General features: G+C 42.6%; 1 protein-coding gene across 5 annotated transcripts in view; it reads right to left on the bottom strand.

The window, feature by feature from the left end:
- The window catches only part of WIPF1 (WAS/WASL interacting protein family member 1), an 87,593-nt gene that overhangs the window by 39,382 nt on the left and 30,348 nt on the right, over positions 1 to 17,863 (bottom strand). The window contains exon 1 of one of the 5 annotated variants that reach the window (XM_090045439.1): positions 17,471 to 17,529. The exons of the other annotated variants lie outside the window; for them this stretch is intronic. The gene's annotated coding sequence lies outside the window, so the exon portion shown is untranslated. Of the gene's footprint in view, positions 1 to 17,470; positions 17,530 to 17,863 lie in introns of those variants that run through there. 5 annotated transcript variants of the gene reach the window in all.

Genomic DNA, 17,863 nt, shown 5'->3' with positions numbered 1-17,863 from the left:
TTTGGTACTGACAATGAGTGTGTGTGGGGCTCTTGATTTGGGAATTTAGCTGTGGGGAAGGGTGGCCATATTTATTGCCACTGCTTCCCTGCCTCCAAGATTTTTGGATTTGTGGGAAACCTCATGGGCCAGATACCTATGGCTTCTCAGGCCACATTTGGCCTATGGGCCAGAGTCTGAGCTCCCCTGCACTAGGGAAATGAACTAATGAACAGCCACTGATAATGCTCAGTAGTAAAGGTATTTCTTGCACTCCCTTTGCACAGACAGTTTTGTTGGTGTAGTAGAGAGGTGGGATTATAGCCAAAGCCCCAATTTGCACAAAGATGTAGCGGGGTGTGGGGAGAGCATCCTACAACACTGCTGCTACAAAGACAATGGCAAAGTGAAAGACTCCCTGACTTCTCTGTACTTCTGCTCACAGCAAGAAATAATGGCCTAATGAACTGCTCTAATACTAAGTGAAGACTTACCTGGGGCATAAACATGCATCTATGCTTCCATTTACTCCAAATGCAAAAGCTATTAAATATAATTTAAATAGCAGATAAATGGTTACTTAAACAATGTGGTCATTCAAACTTAATATCTCTGGGAACAGTCACTTTTCCAAATAAAACAAATTTATGCTTTTACAAGTGAATCTCCAGAGTAACAAAAAGCTTTACAAACAGTGCAGAATTGAAAAGTCTCAACCAATTGAAGTGCAAATAATAAACAATATAAAATTATTATATTAAAGCTTAAACCCCACCCCCACTCCAGGAAGGCTAGTATAAAAAGTGCACTCTTGTACAATTCCTTGGCCCATAGGCATTAAATAAAACTGATGAAGGTCCTTCATACCAAAAATGTATGTGCAACTAAGCATGACACCAGACGACTTCAATGAAAACCTGAAGAAGCTAAAGCAGATTTGCATGAGCAGCTAAAGCAACTATTGACCACACAAGTTTTTTCCTGTGTGGAATCTTGGAAGTTGGCTTCTCCTCTTTAAAGTTTAGCCTTTCTTTTATATTTAATTTAAAAGAACTGCTTTCTTCAGTAAATAAGGGGCTCCCAACAATTTAAAACACATTGGTGGAATGGATTTTAAAACCTAAAATTTAAATAAAAACAAAAAACAAAGAGGAGATTCATATACAAAAAGGCATCTAAGATAAATGGAGGGTCTGTTTTAGCTAACAGAAGCAGAATTAAGGTTGAAAGTGTCCTCAACTGACCCTGTAGTTCTGAGGTACTGTAGCTGGGGGGTGATCTTCCATTCAATATGAACAGCAAAACTTGAGTGAAAAAGAAAAAAAGGGGAAAAACAAAACCCCAGGACAAATTAAGAGGAAGCTTTTAGTTTCAACTTTAAAATATCCTGACCTATTTTAGTTTGGAAGAGATTAGTTTTAAAAACAGACTATGAAAGTTACTAAAAAAATGCATTGAGTTGTATGTGCATTTAGATAATCACCTAATTCCTTGGCAGTATTGGTAAATAAGATATAATTTAAAAAAAATTTTTTTACATGGATTAAAATTATCAAGAATGTTCCTTTTTTTCACCAGATTGCTTGTGTGGGCTGAAGTCCAGAAGGAACTTCTCCTACAAGCTTCTTCAGAGAAATGGGTGAAGGAAGTGGTATGCTGATGCTGTAAAAAAATAAATAAATTTGTCACACAAAAAGACAATTAAAAAAATCTGTAGATGGCCCAAGCAAAACAAATGGATCAGATAACTCTAATGTAAAAATAGGTCTAGAGTTGCAACTACTTTTTTTTTTTTTTTTACCGGCCCAAGCTCCATACTATCTCTCTAATTTATGAAAAATCCAAGTCCCTTTTTATCTTTATTCCCCTTACAGATTTATACCAGGTATTCTGTTATCATTTTATTCATTCTCCAGTAAACATTTTCCAGTAAACAGCTTAATATAGAGAAGGATTAGATGTCTATATGCAAGAAAATAAGGGGTCAGAACCTTTGCTGATAGGAATGGGCCAATAAAAAAATTCAATGGACCTGTCAAGATTTTATACTAACTGACAACCCAAAGTTGGCAGTTACAATAATGAGGAGAAAATGACAAGGACCATGAATTCAAGTTTCAGGACACAAGTAGATCAGCATCAGGATTAGGGACAGGCATACCAGATTATTTAATCAGAAACTGGTTTAAACTTGTAACAAAACAGATGTTCATGGCACAGAAATCAGTTTCAAAATGGCTGAAACTGATTTGAGATGAACCTGGTTGAATGTAGTATTAGACTTAACTGATTTGGGTCAAACTGGTTTATGCAATGTCTGTCCCACACACCTTCCTGGTTTAAGTTAAACCAGAGTCCTTCAGCATCCCAGCATGCTCTGTGGGTGGGGCTCTGCTCTCTGGTCCACAGCAGGGCTGGCCCTGCCCCCCTGTTTTGTAGCCTAAGCAGAGACAGACATGGTGACACACCAGCCAGCATGGCCCCACTAAGGTGAAGTGGGCAGGGAGGGGTTAATTTTTCCCTCCTCCTCCTCCTCCCCCTCCACAGCCAGGCTCTGCCTGTTTGCTGGGGAGCAGAGGGGAGGGGGCTGTGGCAGTGGCCCCTGGAGCTGTGGTGCACAGAGCAGCTGTAATGGAGCTGCAGCTGCTGGGAGTGACCTCACCTTTGTGGCCCAGGCTGGCCTTCCTCAGCCCTGGCCAAGGCAGCAGCATGGCTGGTCCAGCGCCATCTGCAGCAGATGCAGCTCAGTGATGGGGATGCTGAGCCCTGTCAGCAGCCTGGCCCAGCCTGGTGCACACTTGGAGGCACCAGCAAGCCTGAAGCCTGGCAGCCGCCCACCATGGGGGGTGGCTGCAGATCCAGTAGCTCCCCCAGTTCCTCCGAGCCGGCCCAGCTAGCCCACTAACTAGCCAGCCCCCACAGCACGCACCAGGCAGCGCCATGCTGCTGACAGGGCTCAGCATCCCCATCACTGAGCTGCAGCCTCTGGGTTTTGCTCTGTTTCCGCAGCCCAGCCTGGCTTGGCCCAGCCATGCTGCTGCCTTGGCCAGGGCTGAGTGATGCCAGCCTGGGCCACAGGGGTGAGGACACCCCCAGCAGCTGCAGCTCCATTCCAGCTGCTCTCCACACCCTGACCAGGCTAAGCAGTGCCGCATAGAGCCCCCTCTCCCTGCCTTACGGTGACAGGGGGAGGAGGAGGAGGGGAAGAGTCCCACCCAGCACTGAACAGAGCTCCACTCCCCACCCCATGGCAGGTGAAGTGTGGGAGGGAGAAGAGCAGGGGAAGAGTCCCCCCCTCTGGGGCTGGGCAGCCTGGCACAGAGCCCCCTCCCCCACGCTGGGGTACGGGGACTCCGGCAGCTGCAGAGAGCCCCCCTCCCCACGCCATGGCTGCAGGGGGGGAAGGAGGAGGGGGAAGAGCCCTCCCCACCAAACAGAGGCCCCCTCCCCACCTCACAGTGGTGGGGGAGAGGGAAAAGGGGGAGGAGTTCCTCTCTGGGGCCTGGCAGCCCTGTGCGTCAGAATTGCTCCAAGCTGTCAAGATGCTGCTAGGGCAGGAAGAGCTCTACCCTTCTCCTCCTCCCCTGCCACAGCCCCTCTTCCCCCACCCTCTTAACCCTGCAGACCAAGGTTGGGGTTTAAACTCCTCCTTAGTCTTACTCAGGCCTGCTAGGGCCTGGCCATGGTCCTCCACCCCTCCCTCAGCTCAGCTTCCCCATGGAAGGGAAGAGCTGCTCTAGCACCCCTGCCTGGGCTTCTGGCCTGAGCCACAACAGGCATGTCCCTGCATTTCTGGAACTGGAAGGCAATGTCTGTCTACTTGCAAACTGGTTCAATCTCTGCAGGTTTGCAAAGATTAAATCAGTTCAGGCTTGGGCTTTTGAAATGTCTGTCCCTAGTGCAGATGAAATAGACTTCTTGCTGCAAACCCTACAGAAATCTTGCCAACTCCAGTAGCAGCTCAGTGCTGACAACATCCAGCTGTATAGTTAGAAGGGCTGTGTGAAGATTATTTCACACTCTGTGCACAGTGGGTACCAGTACCACACAAGCCTCAAGCCTCTAGAACAGAGGAGGAAGAGAATCCCTGGATTTCTGCTTACGTGGACCCAGTGGCTAGAAACCACCACAGAAGGACCGCAGATGAGCAGTGGCTGCTATTCCAGTTTACCAATTGGAATAGCAGCAGGAGAGGACTGGCCTGAAATTCTCCCATCTATTCATACTCTGGTAGGGGTGGTTGAATTTAGCCAATAATTACTAGCAATAGACTGAAACTAGTCAGATGGAAGAACTGGAGATGCCTCATCAGCAGTGCTGTGTCCAGTTTGGGGCCCTACGCTACAAGAAGGATGTGGACTGATTAGAAAGAGTTTGGCAGAGAGTGACAACAATTATTAGAGCCCTGGGAAACACTACTTAGGAGGGAAGTTTGGGGTTAATTAACCTGGAGAAGAAGTCTGAGGGCAAGATTTGACAAATCTTCAAATACCTGAAGGTTGATTATAGAGAGAGTGGAGACATAAGCGACTGGGGGGGGCACGTACCGCCCCCTGACAGGACTGTTCCTACCACCACCAGCATCTGCAGTTGCTCCCCAGCTCTGTCCCTGCTACCAATGCCAGTTTCTGCAGGTGCCCCCCAGACCAGTTGCCCCTGGGGGGAGATGGGTTTTTCTTTGTGGCCATAGGGGATAGGGCAAAGAGCAATGGCTTCAAGCAGAAGAAGAAATTTAGGATGGAAATCAGGAGAAGCTTTCTGACTATGAGGGTGGTCAAGCATTGGACTAGGCTACCTAGTGATGTTGTGGACTCTCCCTACCCCTAGAAGTTTTCAAGAGCAAGTTGGACAGACACTTGGCAGGGTGCTGTAGCTGAAATAATCCTGCTTTGAGCAGGGGACTGGCCTAGATGACTTTGTGGGATCCCTTCCAACCCTACTTTCCTATCATCCTACCATGTATCCTGAATCTGTTGATATACAATATAGAGGAGACTATAGCCTTTGATATTTTATCATGATGCATGCAGCCCACATACCACTGCTCATTTACTGTTCCTCTCAGCCACTATTTCCATTCAGAACAATCTGGAAAAATACCCAGAGACTGAATGTTTTCAATTAAATATTTCCAGTACTGTTTTTTGGCAAAAAAAAGAGAAAGAAAAAGAAAAAGTCATAAGTCACTTGGAAGAAAGAGCAGCTGAAAGGTACTGCAGTTATTTTATCAACGACGCTAACTTGAAAGGCACAATCCAGTTAGTGTCCCTATTTATTGTTCTTTAGTGGTCTAATCACCACTTTAAAACAGTATAGATGTGGTCAAGAAACATGCATTTCACTCTTCAGCATAGCAGGGCTTTGCAAGCCTATAATTACGTATTTCCTGAGATTTATCTACTGAATGTGGTCCTATGACATCAAATGTAAAACTCCAGTTTTAAATATGGGCCCCTTAAATAGATATTCAAACATTATTTGGACAATGAGATTTTGCACACAGCCACATAAATATCTGTATCCACTGTAAGGATTTTAATTAATGTCCAATTTGGCTTGAAATATTAATAAAATATCCACATTAAATCCAGCATTTTTACTGTCCAGTTAATAGGCTCATAATTATAAGTAGATTTCTGAATGCTCTATTTATTAACTGAAAACAAAAAAGAAAAAATATATTCTTATCTACTTATTTCTGCAAAAATCCAACAGGTGACTGAGTACAGATGGTGTTTTATATTAGTTTGGAGCACTTAACATTCTTCATTAAAGAACCTCCTTTTACATTCAAAGTGATTCTAAAATTACATGGAAATTAAAATATACTATTAACTCAGCTTCACTTCCTATTCTACATATGGTCATGTATTTTATTCTGATATGTGTTTGTAGACTACTGAATTCCATCATGCACTTACAGAAATATTATGACAAACACTGAGTGATAAACTAACTGATAAAAAAATAAAGAAATGATCTGGAAGCTTCTCAAAACATTTCAAGTGAAGAACTTATTCAAACAAAGTTAGAAGAAAAAATTTTGTTTTGATAAAAATATTTAGTTAAAAAATTCCCCAGTAAACCGTAATTAAGGCCACTTGCATTTAAACCCAGGGCAAGTTTTTCAAATTGAGCTCTTAAATCCATATATTTTAGGCACTATTCCCATTTATGTTCTTAGGGAGCTTCAGTACAGTATTTTTCTATAACAAAAAATGTCTGCTAGCATAGTAGAGGGCTTTCTGACAGAATAGAGACTAACTCCAGTTTGACTATATGAAACTTGGTAGCTGATATTTGATGGTGTGCCAGTTTCTACTAAATAAGTAAGGTTCCACTGTACTTATTGCACATTTATAAGTAAGCTAAGCAAAGGATCCTCATGTCAGAGCATCAAGTGTACCAATTCAAGCAAGGAAAAAAGCAAACATCTCCTCAAATAAAAAACAAGTAAAGTTTGATTACTTCACATACTGAGTTTCCACATTATGGCTAGAAAAAATATGCAGTTCATGTTTCAATTAATTGAATATTTCCCTTCAGAAATAACTTTCTAAAGCTGTGAAGGTCAAATATTTGTCTGAGGAATGGAAGCTGGAGAGAAAGGGAAGAACTGATTCTGACAAAAGGTGGGACAAAGTGTCATATGAAATGCCACCGATGCTAGGGACAGACATTACACATAAACCAGTTTTAATGTTCAGAAACTGATTCAAACTTGTAACAGAACAGATGTTCAGCGCTCATAAACCAGTTTGAAAATGGCTGAAATTGGTGAGATAAACCTGGTTCAATGTAGTATCAGACTTAACTGATTTGGGTCAAACCAGTTTATGCAACGTCTGTCCCATACCCCTTGCCAGTTTAAGTTAAATCAGAGTCCCCCAGCATCTTGGCATGGTCCCTGTGTGGGGCGGGGCGAAGCTCTCTGCTCCACAGCAGAGCTGCACCCCCTGCCCCCAACCAGAGCTCCAGGAGAGACTTGCAAGCACAGCAGGGTCTGCTGGCTTCCCTGTGCCCCCTGCCACCCCAATCACCACTCACTGCTTAAGCAGGGATCCCTTCCTTCTCTCTGCCACAGCACCGACCACAGACAACATGTGGTATGCTAGCTAATGCTGTGCAAGTCTCCTGCAGAGACTGAAGATACAGCAGGGTCTGCACCTGGCTTCCCCCTGCCTTCCCCTCCCTCCCTCACTGCTCAAGCAGGAAATTCCCCCCTCCCATCTCCCACAGCACGGACCCCAGCCTCATGGACCCAAAGCATATGGTATGCTAGCTAATGCTGAGAAGTGTCTGTGTGTGTCTCTCTAATTTCACTGGGGCAGGCAGATAGAACAGTGACTGCTTAGGGCTGTTTGGAGCTAAATCAACAGGTCAGCTGGTAAGCTGTTTAGGAAGTCTGAAGTAATGGAGAGAGGCCATTATTTTGCTAATTGGGTGATAAAGACTGTTATCACTATCATCCCCCAGCTGCCTTGCTTGTTTGTCAGTTTGATGCAGACAGTATGACAAAGCAGGGAGGGAGACTGAAAAGCTCCGTATCATCAACAGATGCATACGCTGCACCCCCACCCCCACCCCCTTGCCTCAGTGCTAGCCCGGGGCTGGGGGCTGGCAACACTCCTGTTCTTTGAGCAGCCACTGGTGAAAAGCCTGGGATCATGCAGGCAGACCTCCCTAATGAGAGAGTTCTGTTGAGGTCTGGCCATACCCATCTCAGCTCAGCTACCTGCAGAAGGGAAAGGAGAGCTGCTTTAGCCCTCCCAACCCCTGGCTTCTAGCCTGAGCCACTGAAGCCTTGCGCCTGAATTTCCTCAGTCCAAAGAGAACATCTGTCTGGTTTCAAACAAGTTCAGCCTAGCCAGGTTAGACTAACCTGCAAATTGGCTTAGCGGTTGCACCCAGAGAGTGGTAGTAGACAGGTTGGTATTGACCTAGAAGGATGTGGGTAGTGGGGTCCCATAGGGTTCACTCCTTGGACTTGTACTCATCAGTGACTTGGATGTGGGTGTGAAGTGTACTCTGTCCAAGTTTGCAATTTATACTAAATTGTGGTGTGAAGTGCACACTCCGGAGGGTAAGGAACGACTGCAAGCAGATCTGGACAGGTTAGAAAAGTGGGCAGTACACAACAACAAGATACAGTATAACAAAGACAAGTGCAGAGTGCTGCACCTAGGGTGCAAAAATATCCAGCACACCTACTGGCTGGGAAGTGACCCTCTCAGCAGCACAGAAGCGAAAAGGAATCTCAGAGGCATAGCAGACTCCAAGATGAACATGAGTCATCAGTGTGATGAAATTATCAGCAAAGCTAACTGCACTTTTTCATGCGTCAGCAGATGCATGACGACTGGAACCAAGGAGGTGACACTTCCCCTCTATGTGGCATTGGTCAGACCGCAGTTGGAGTACTGCATCCAGTTTTGGGCGCCATACTTCAAGAAGGATGTTGATAGAATTGAGAGGGTCCAGAGAAGGGCCACACAAATGGTTAGGGGCTTAAATGACAAGCCCTATGAGGAGAGACTGAGGGACCCGGACCTCTTCATCCTCCGCAAGAGAAGGCTGAGAGGTGATCTTGTGGTTGCCTACAAATTCATTAGGGGGATGCAGCAAGGGATCGGAGATGCTCTGTTCACCAGGGCACCTCTTGGGGTAACAAGGAACAAAAAATGGTCACAAACTGAGACAGCAGATTTAGGCTAGATATCAGGAAAAAAACTTCTTCATGGTAGGCGTGGTGAAAATTTGGAGTGGGCTTCCAAGGGAGGTGGTGCTCTCCCCTACCTTGGGGGTCTTTAAGAGAAGGGTGAACAGGCATCTGGATGGTCATCTGGCCCCAGCACTCTTTCCTGTCTAGGCAGGGGGTCGGACTTCATGATCTGTTGAGGACCTTTCTGACTCTAGCATCTATGAATCTATGATTGAATCAATTCAGGCTCAGGTTTTTTGAATGTCTGTCCCTAGCCCAAGAGCCAATATTCTGCTCAGTGGAAACATGTTCTGTGGTTCTTTCTAGAGCCAGAGAAGGTATAACACTGACACCAAACTCAGCCTCCAACCCCAAACATCTGCCCCACATGGAAAGACAAAAAGAGACCAGGAACTCTTGTAATAATTAAAGGCCGGTACCTCCTTTAGATGCCATCAAAAACCATCAGCTAAGATACGATTTTCTTTTATTTAAAAGTCACTGAACTACAACTATTTTGTTTTGTGTTCTAAAAGATTTGTTCAAATGCTTGTTATCTCTTTTGGAGAAGAGAAGCTTGACATCCACCATTTAAATGTAGACAGACCCTTCCCATGAGACCGAGAAAAAGTACTGCACTGAGTAAAGACAATGCAAAATTTGAAAGAAAGATTTAAGAGGAATCAAGAAAATATTATTTAGAGTATCTTCATGTTAGAGCCTCCAGCAGTTCAATGGCATTTAAGGCAACAGTTGAAATTATTCTACCACTGGACCAAATAACACAGATTATAAGATCCAAAGTTCAATTCGCCTGCACCTTTACCGATGTCATGCATGCCATTACCCAATTACAGTGCCCATCTGCTCTCTACATTGCACAGGTGGGATTATCCCTGCATGTAAGAATGAACGAACATCTGACATCAATACCAGAAAGATAGACAAGCCTGTGGCAGAACAATTTAACCACCCTGGACATTTTGTCACTAACTTCAAAGTGGCTGTTCTTAGGCAGAAAAACTTTAAACATGAATTTGAACAGGAAATTGTGAAGCAAGAAATCATCCACTGACTGAATCATATTAAGTACCTGGATTAGTTTATATAAACCCTGTGTCCCTCAATGGGTTAATTGCTTTGTTGTTCTCTCTTTTACCCACCTTGCCTGTTTCAGCAGTATCTCCTCCTTTTTCCTCCCCCCTCCATTATATTTGTAAATACCAGCTCTGCTTCCTGCAGTCCCTTCACAACATCTGATGAAGGAAGCCCTCTGCTTATGAAAGCAAATGCTATATACCCCTCATGTGTTTGTCTATAAAGGTGAAAATCTACCCTGGCTTCTTTATAATTTTGCACATTTGTCTAAAAGACATTTGTCTAAAAGACACAAAAGCCCAGTATGCCTGATTAACATACAGACCAAAATCTGAATGGACTGCACTACAATATAGTTTCTTAAATGTATGCAAAGTATTATTTGTGTCATGGAAGAGGAACTGCAAATACTAATGGAAAAAGCTTTGATTTCCCTAATTATGATTTAATTGTTTAGTCATGATTTTGTATATCACAATTCATCAACGTAGAGAATTATCTGAATTCAAAGTGCTTGACTCTAGAAATGCTTATAGCTGTAGTCTTTAAGCTGCAGGAATCTTGGGAATGGCATATAATTTTCCTTCAATGCCCTCTTCATAATGGGAACAGATGCACAGTTGTGCAACCCTAGCTCAGGTGGGGTCCAGACTTGCAGAATACACTGTAGATTTAAGAACATGGTTAACTTGAGTTTGGATGAACAGAATGGACAATGTTAAATTTGGGTGCATTTTACAAAACGGTGGAAATTGAGTTTAGTATGTTGCAGACTGAAATCTGGTTCCTAAAAATCTCTACAGAAGTGTACAAATAGAAATAGGAATTAAGAACTATTTCAACTGGACTGCACAGACTAACAAAAGTAGTAAAAATGTTTTCAGAACTAAAGCCCCGATAAGCAAGACCACCTTTTTATATTTACATTACATACAAAGGTAGAAGGAAAATCTGTTCCTTGTGTGAACAGGACCTAAGATACTATGCTCATGAGAGCAAACATTGCAAAGTGGTTGCAGCCCTGGGTGGTAGTGATCTTGCAAAACAGATGATCTTGCAAGACTCAGGGTTAAAGCACCTACTGAGTTTGTCAAAATGCTTCTAATCAACCAGAGTCACTCTTGGGTGCATTCACATGTGCAATTAGTGTGATGCAATAAACTCCAGCACATTCACACCAGAGTCCGCTGTTTCCAGGCACAGTGTTTGTATGCGTGCCTAGGACCACAGCAGGTTGATCTAGGGTGGAGCAGCTCCAGGCTGGCAGAAGGTGTCCCCACCCCAGCAATCCAACTCAATCAGCTCAAGTACTGTCTGCAGGATGGGAGGGGGAAGAAGTGGAGGTGGGAGCTCTGGGTTGGGGTTTGCCCACCTGGGGGGGGGACTCCAATCCACCTATGCCCCCTCTGGCGCTATCAAACTCCAACCCGGAGCTCTCTTCCCCATTTCTCTGCCCTCCCATTCTGCAGACAGCACAAGAGGCAGGGCTGGGCTGATGCAGTCCAGTCCCAATCAGACAGACGTTAATGAAGGTACTCCACCTTGGAGTGCCTTCATCTAAACCCTCATTAAATGAAGGTTAATTTGGTGCATGATCAGTCACTTTTAAAATGCTCTGCAGCTGTGCACTTCTCTTTGGGTATGTCTGTAGTTTCAAGGGGCCAATAGTGTGACAGATGTCTTTTCTCTCAGTGCCCAGTGACTGCAAACATCAGTTCTGAGGGCTATAGTATCCCTCCCTCAGCTTCCCAGAGCCAACGACAGACCTGCACTTCTTTCCTCTTTTGCATAGCTTAGTCACTTGAAGACTTCCTTAAACACTTTATTTAGCTTCTAAACATTATTTAAAGGGCCAACCAGCATGGATTGTTAGCAGAACTCAGTGATGCTGTCAGAAATGGGGGAGACTGGGAAAAGTTGCAGTATTAAGCAAAAGAGGGGATTTTGTATTTGGTTTGTTTTTTCCCTTTTTTCCAAATTGATGTGGGGACTGAGGAAGTTGCCTTCCCTTATTGTCAAACTGATTTTCCTACCAAGTTTTTTTTTCTTGTAATCTATTAAAGACCTGAGTCCAATAGATCTTGCAAAGACAGGGATCCATCATGCCCATATAGAACAAAACCCTCAAATGTCTTTAGGAGCAATAGTCTTCAACTTTCTACTTACCCCCTTTGGAAAGCATCCAAAATCAAAGAAGCGGGCCAGTAAGAGTGGGGAATGGCAGTCTATTGAGAGTCAGCCCAAAATAGAATCATATTAAAACCCTGACATCTTTCCAGGAAAAGGTCAAAACCTTCCATTTGTGATACGAAATGGAAAAGGAGATGGTTAACATTTCATCTTGGAACATATTTGTGAATTCTTGAGATAATACCAAGTCCTTGCCAGAGAATTTTTGAAATAAATGTGAAAATAGATACTTGCTGTGTATTTTATTTCTTGGTCAAGATCTGTGGCCAGAATATATCACCTTCATAGCAAGCAAAGTTAGCATAGCAAAGAAAGACTTTAGAGTATAAAACCAGAAGGTATCATTAGATCTAGCATGATGATTCCCATTCATTACGGCCAGGTATCCTTTTACAGAGATAAGTGTTTGGAAACCGGTTTATACGCATAACAGAAGTCTGGCACACAAAACTAGTTTATACCTGTAACAGGACAAAAATTCAGCACACAGACTGGTTAAAAAAAGATGGAACCCAATCTAAGTTTTGTCCCTCCCCCTCCCAGTGTGAACATGTGTTCTGTTCACTACCGATCTAAACTATGCCACTCACAGACAACCATTTAACTTAGATTGAATGTCTGTACCTAACCTATATTTCACCCAGTTACATCTACGCTGGTCTTTTTCTGGCTACCAAGGACACCGAAGATGGAGAAAAAAAATTCTAATAATAAAATAGTCCGCTTCTTTGTATTTAGCTTTACTATGCAGCTAGCTATTCATCGAAATATGCAAACTTTGCCAAATTCATCAATATCAAAATCTAGAAGTCAGAACAAACAGGAATTCACAATGCTTGGACAATTTTGTCAGTTCCTGACTTGCAGTCTTAAAATTCTGAACTGTATTTAGCTTTGGCAAAACACTGGGTGTGCTAGTTTACTTGTGGATCTGGCATAGCATCTGATAAATAACCTAGGAGTATTTAAATCTGTTCCATGACATCAAGAATGAAAAGTGCCACATCAAAAACATTTCAGCTAACCCACCAGTATTGCCATTAATTCTGCCCCAGAACAAGCCTTCCCTCTTTCTTAAAAAAAGTGAAAAAAACCTACAAAAACCCATGTAAGAGAGATCATAAAACCTAAGTAAAGCATATTGTGTTGAATGAATGAGGATTTGATTACATTTTCCTGAGTAGCATGCTTTAGCAGGGGGAAAAAAGCATGAATATTTTATCTCCAAGGTATCTGCACTTGTGCACATATTTGTTTATGCAGCAGGGAAAAATCATGCATTTGTTTGTGCAAGTGGAAAACGGCACAGGAAATTCTGTCAATCATGTAAAGATGGAAGTTGTTTTTTTTCATCAGCAAATCTGTGCAGGCATCACATGCTGTGTATATACTCAGTTCTCTGATTTGTTTCTGTGCTTAAATTTCAAACAACTCCATTATCTCCAATGGAGTCACACCAATGCAAAAACTAACATACCCGTAAATAAGTAAAAGGAGTTTCCCCCAAACGCATGATTTTTTTAAAAGATTACTGAATAGAGCGCTTGCAGGTGCTCCTCTTAAGGAATCAAGCTTCAATGAACAACTATATCATAAAGGAAGGTTTTCTTCCCTGTAGTTTAAAGCTATAGAAAAACGCACGCAATAGCTGAAACAGATCACCAGACATAAGCAAAAGCAACCACCTCTCAGTCTCTAGCCGCACAGAACAGCTGGTTACAAAAATGATTTGCAGAACTTGACTTCAGTGGTGGGGGAGGGGTAGCAGAGTTAGGGAGAAGTCCTACAGATACCACAACAGGCAAAAAAAGATACAAAGGGGCAAGTAACTTTAGCTAGTGGGAGGTCTTTCAAAAGGATCTAAAAAAAATATTTAAAAACAGAAGAAACCGATCCATTGGAAATAAAGTTCTGAATGCTACTGCAAAGAAGGAAGGAGACCATTGGTATGTTATTGACTTCCAAATATCAAAACGTTCAAACTCTCACTCCTTCCATGCAAGATCCTGCATCAGTTATGGTGGTGAAGTGAAAGCGGGGGCTGTGTAGTCTTTGAGCCTGACCTATAGTGTTCAGTTTTGCATTAGTATAAGTAAATAGGCCCAACACCATATGCTGGGGAACAGGACAGTGAGAGGTAGTTAGTCATGCTAGTCAGAAAAGAGACAAAAGTCTTTGGTAAATATACACCTTATAAACCATGGGTGGGCAGAATATGGCATGCAGGCTGGATCCAGCCTACCAAGGGATTTTTTCCAGCCTGTGGCAGATCCCTCAGTCTCGCCCTACCGAGGTGTGTGGGACAGTCCAGGGCATGGCAGATGTGGCTGGTCCCGCCATCCCTGGGTGTGCAGAGGGGCTGGGGTAGCATGGTGGCCGGACTTAATTTCCCAGCAGTGGTGGCTCCTTCCAGCTGCCGCCACTGGACCCAGTCCCCTTGCACAGGCACCCCAGCCCATCCGTCCCACACCCACTGCTGGGGGTGGAACCCATGTAGGCAGGGTGCACGGGCCAGGTGACTGAGATGGGATCCGGGGGAGCAATGTTTGGGAGTAAGATGGGTGGATGGGCCTGGGGAGATCCTGGGATCTTGGGGAGTGACAACATGGGCTAGGGCCTGGGACAGAACTATAATTCACTTCCTACACATCTCTGTCCACAGAACCAGGATTTTTGGTCTTTCCGGCCCCAGTCCTGCTCTGTCAACACCCCGCAATCCTGGGGTCTCCATGGACATTGGCTGGGCAAGGCATCTGGGTGCTAAATCCAGAGCCAACGGTGGGGAAAGTCACCACCACAGTACATGCTGGGATTTCCCAGAGAGCTGGAGCTGGTGAGAAACTACATATTTTAGTAATCTTGTATTACTAAAATACAATTTATCAGTTACTGATAAATTTGGCATATTTCTAGGTTTGGAATTTTTTAAAATATTATTTACAGGTCATAGCGTAGACTTACCAAACTGTGTGCAACTGCCCAGAGAATATAGTCAAATTTAAAAAAAATAACCCAGTAAAATCAATATACTTATCCTAGAAGCTGAGATTACAATTATACACTTCACAGGTGGGTGAGAATACACATGCACCCTTCAATGGAAGTGGAAGAGACATTTTAGCTGAATACAGAATTTGTCCCCATCTGGTTTCATTTTTGTATTTTCTTTTTTGGTTTCCTTTGCTCTCCAAGTCCACTTCTATTTCCATGGGTTTAGTCTGCCCCTTTTTTCATTCTCCTTTTCTGGAAGCTTTCCTTTTAAATTGCTTGAAAACTAAATACCTGTTTAATAAAACAAACTGATGTAGCAGCTCTTTTTTTCCTTTTATGTCCTCCCTCTCTCCCCAAGCAAGATATTTGTTGCCTAGGACCACATTTAAAAAATAAAATCAAATATTTCTTTTTTTTCCTTTCTAAAAAGCAAGGAAAATGTCCTATTCTATCTTTTTTTGGAATCTTGTAATTCAGACAGAACTTATACTAGGAGTTTTACCATTAAGCTTATTTTGCTTTCCTTCATCTTTTTAAAATGTGTGTTCTCTCCCCTCCCTCAGCCCTTGATAAACCCACAAGAAATAGGTGGATTTTAGTTCACAAGGTTTGTGCCAGGGCTACAAACACCGCCAGAACAGGGAGACTCACTGAGTTTGGAAAGCATAAGTGTTTTACAGAAACAGGCTGAAGTAAAATTTAGACCAAAGTCCCACTTACACTCTGGACTTAAGAGTAGTTGTAAACTTGGCCAGACTAAAAAGGGAGTCACCTGAGCTGGGGGTTATAAATTCCACATTAACTCCCATGGATTTTCAGTGTGCCATGTGGGAACAATGTAGAAAGTCTCCACCTGTTCTAGGAAGGAGAGAGCAGGAGCAGCACAGTGAAATCAGGGCCTGCCATTAGGTCTTCTGTTAGTCCAAAGGCCTAAGAAAATGCTTAAAAGGAATAGAAACAAGGTTTTAAAAATATGTTCAATATCAGCCCTTACTCTCATGCTTATCTTCAGTCCTCCAACCATCAGCCAGAAGTCACAAACCTTTATAATCCTAGAGAAAACTATGCTGCAAATCAAGATGGAGGACACTTCTACTATTAATTAGACCCTGTCCCATCCACCTCAGGGTGAGCTGAATAACTCTCATTCATGGCCCAATGCTTTTAAAAAGACCCCTTGACCTAGACAAGAGCTCAAGATTTCCTTGCCTGTTCAACAAATCTTTTCCCCCTAATATCATATATATATCATATACAAACACAAGCAAACTGATACCATCTTTTCAGTCCATATTGGGTATTATTAATTCTCTGTATTACCCTAGCACAACATACTATATGGTCCAATTCAGTCTGCTGGGTACTATACAAACACAGAAGGAAAAAAATACAGTCCCCAGCCAAAAGAACATCTTGTCAAAATACCCAACAAATCCCTTCGAATATTATAAGAGAACATGCTCTGGAAATGTATACGCACAAAGGGAAAAACCACATTTTTACATATTATACCTACTGGAGTTCTCTCATTAGTATGTAGAGCAGAACCGAGGGCAAACATAATTGAGGGCAAGAGTGCAGAATTCCTCCATTAAATTTATTTCTATGTTGTCTGATTGACACTTTAATGTACTAGTACAACATTTTATTTCTCACCTTCCAAAGGTTTATGTTATTTAAGTGTCACACCAAGATTTCTGACTTTTAAACCACAACATGCTGGTAATGTTAGTTACAATTAACACATCTGTTGACAACTTTAGCAAGAGATATTTTGTATTGGAATTAAAGGAAGATCTTGTTCATTTTATTTATTCTAAATATTCTAAGTGGAATATAAAATACATGTATTATGTTTTATTTCAGCTCTCAGAGTTTCCAAGCATCAGAAATTAAAATTAGAGGAAAGGTTGCACAGAATTCTATATGGAATTGATGTGGGGAGGAGACAAAACTCATATTTTCCATTACTAAATAAAATGAACGTATTTAAAATCGCCCCCTCCCCCTAAAATCTAAGGTGAAAGGGGAGGTGGGAAAGGGAGAGGAGGAGAGAAAAAGGTGAAATACTGTTTATTCTAGGCACTCAATATCAGGCAAAAGCTATTATTTTCCTAACTTACAATATCCACCAACTTTTAAAAAATTGATTTATTTGTACTTTAATTGAAAAAAATCCTTTCTTCATTACAAAAATAAGGGCAAACCAGTAGTAGTGGTTTGACAGTGCAAGTCTGTTTTAATACAATTCTTATTTTATTATTTATTATTGGAGTGCAAATCCAAAACACTGCAATGCAGGAAGCCAAGTTAAAAGTTCCTTCATTTGCACTATAATGCCTCCACGTTGGTCCTATAACAGCTTGCTTTTAGAGGCCATAAATCAAACACGAGCAATATAAGTGCAAGGCTAAAGCCTTCCTATTCAAATTACTGTTAAAAGAGACCTTTAAAAATTCACACAACACAACTTTAGAGTGGTTAGAAACACCCATTTTTTAAAAGACTAACCTGGGTTGTTTTAATCCGTTGGCGAGAGCACCAAATGCTGAAGTTCCCCTTCACTCTTGTTTCCTGTAAGAACTGCATGTGACATCACACTTCCTCACCATACCTTGGTAACTCATCTCATTTACTAGCCAGAGATACAGAAAAGGAGAACTACTTGTTTTCAAATACAGCATGCTTACATCTCCCACTGCTTAAGTATGTCAGGATACATCACTGATGCTTTCCAGGATACATCACTGATGCTTTAGGAGTGAGCACCAAGGTTAGGTAAAAATATTTGGAAAACCGGAGGTGGAGTAGCAAACAGAACACACATTTGCCCTTTGAGAGGGTGGGGAGTGTGAAGAAATCCTCTGCTCTCTTTCTCTGTCTCTTGGCTTAAGACAGCCTCAG

The sequence above is a fragment of the Crocodylus siamensis genome, chromosome 4 (assembly GCF_052110815.1).
Source record: "Crocodylus siamensis isolate JL-2025a chromosome 4, ASM5211081v1, whole genome shotgun sequence".
Classification (NCBI taxonomy): Eukaryota; Metazoa; Chordata; order Crocodylia; family Crocodylidae; genus Crocodylus; species Crocodylus siamensis.
The sequence above is the reverse complement of the archived record's forward strand: the minus strand, read 5'-3'. Positions and strand labels throughout refer to the sequence as shown.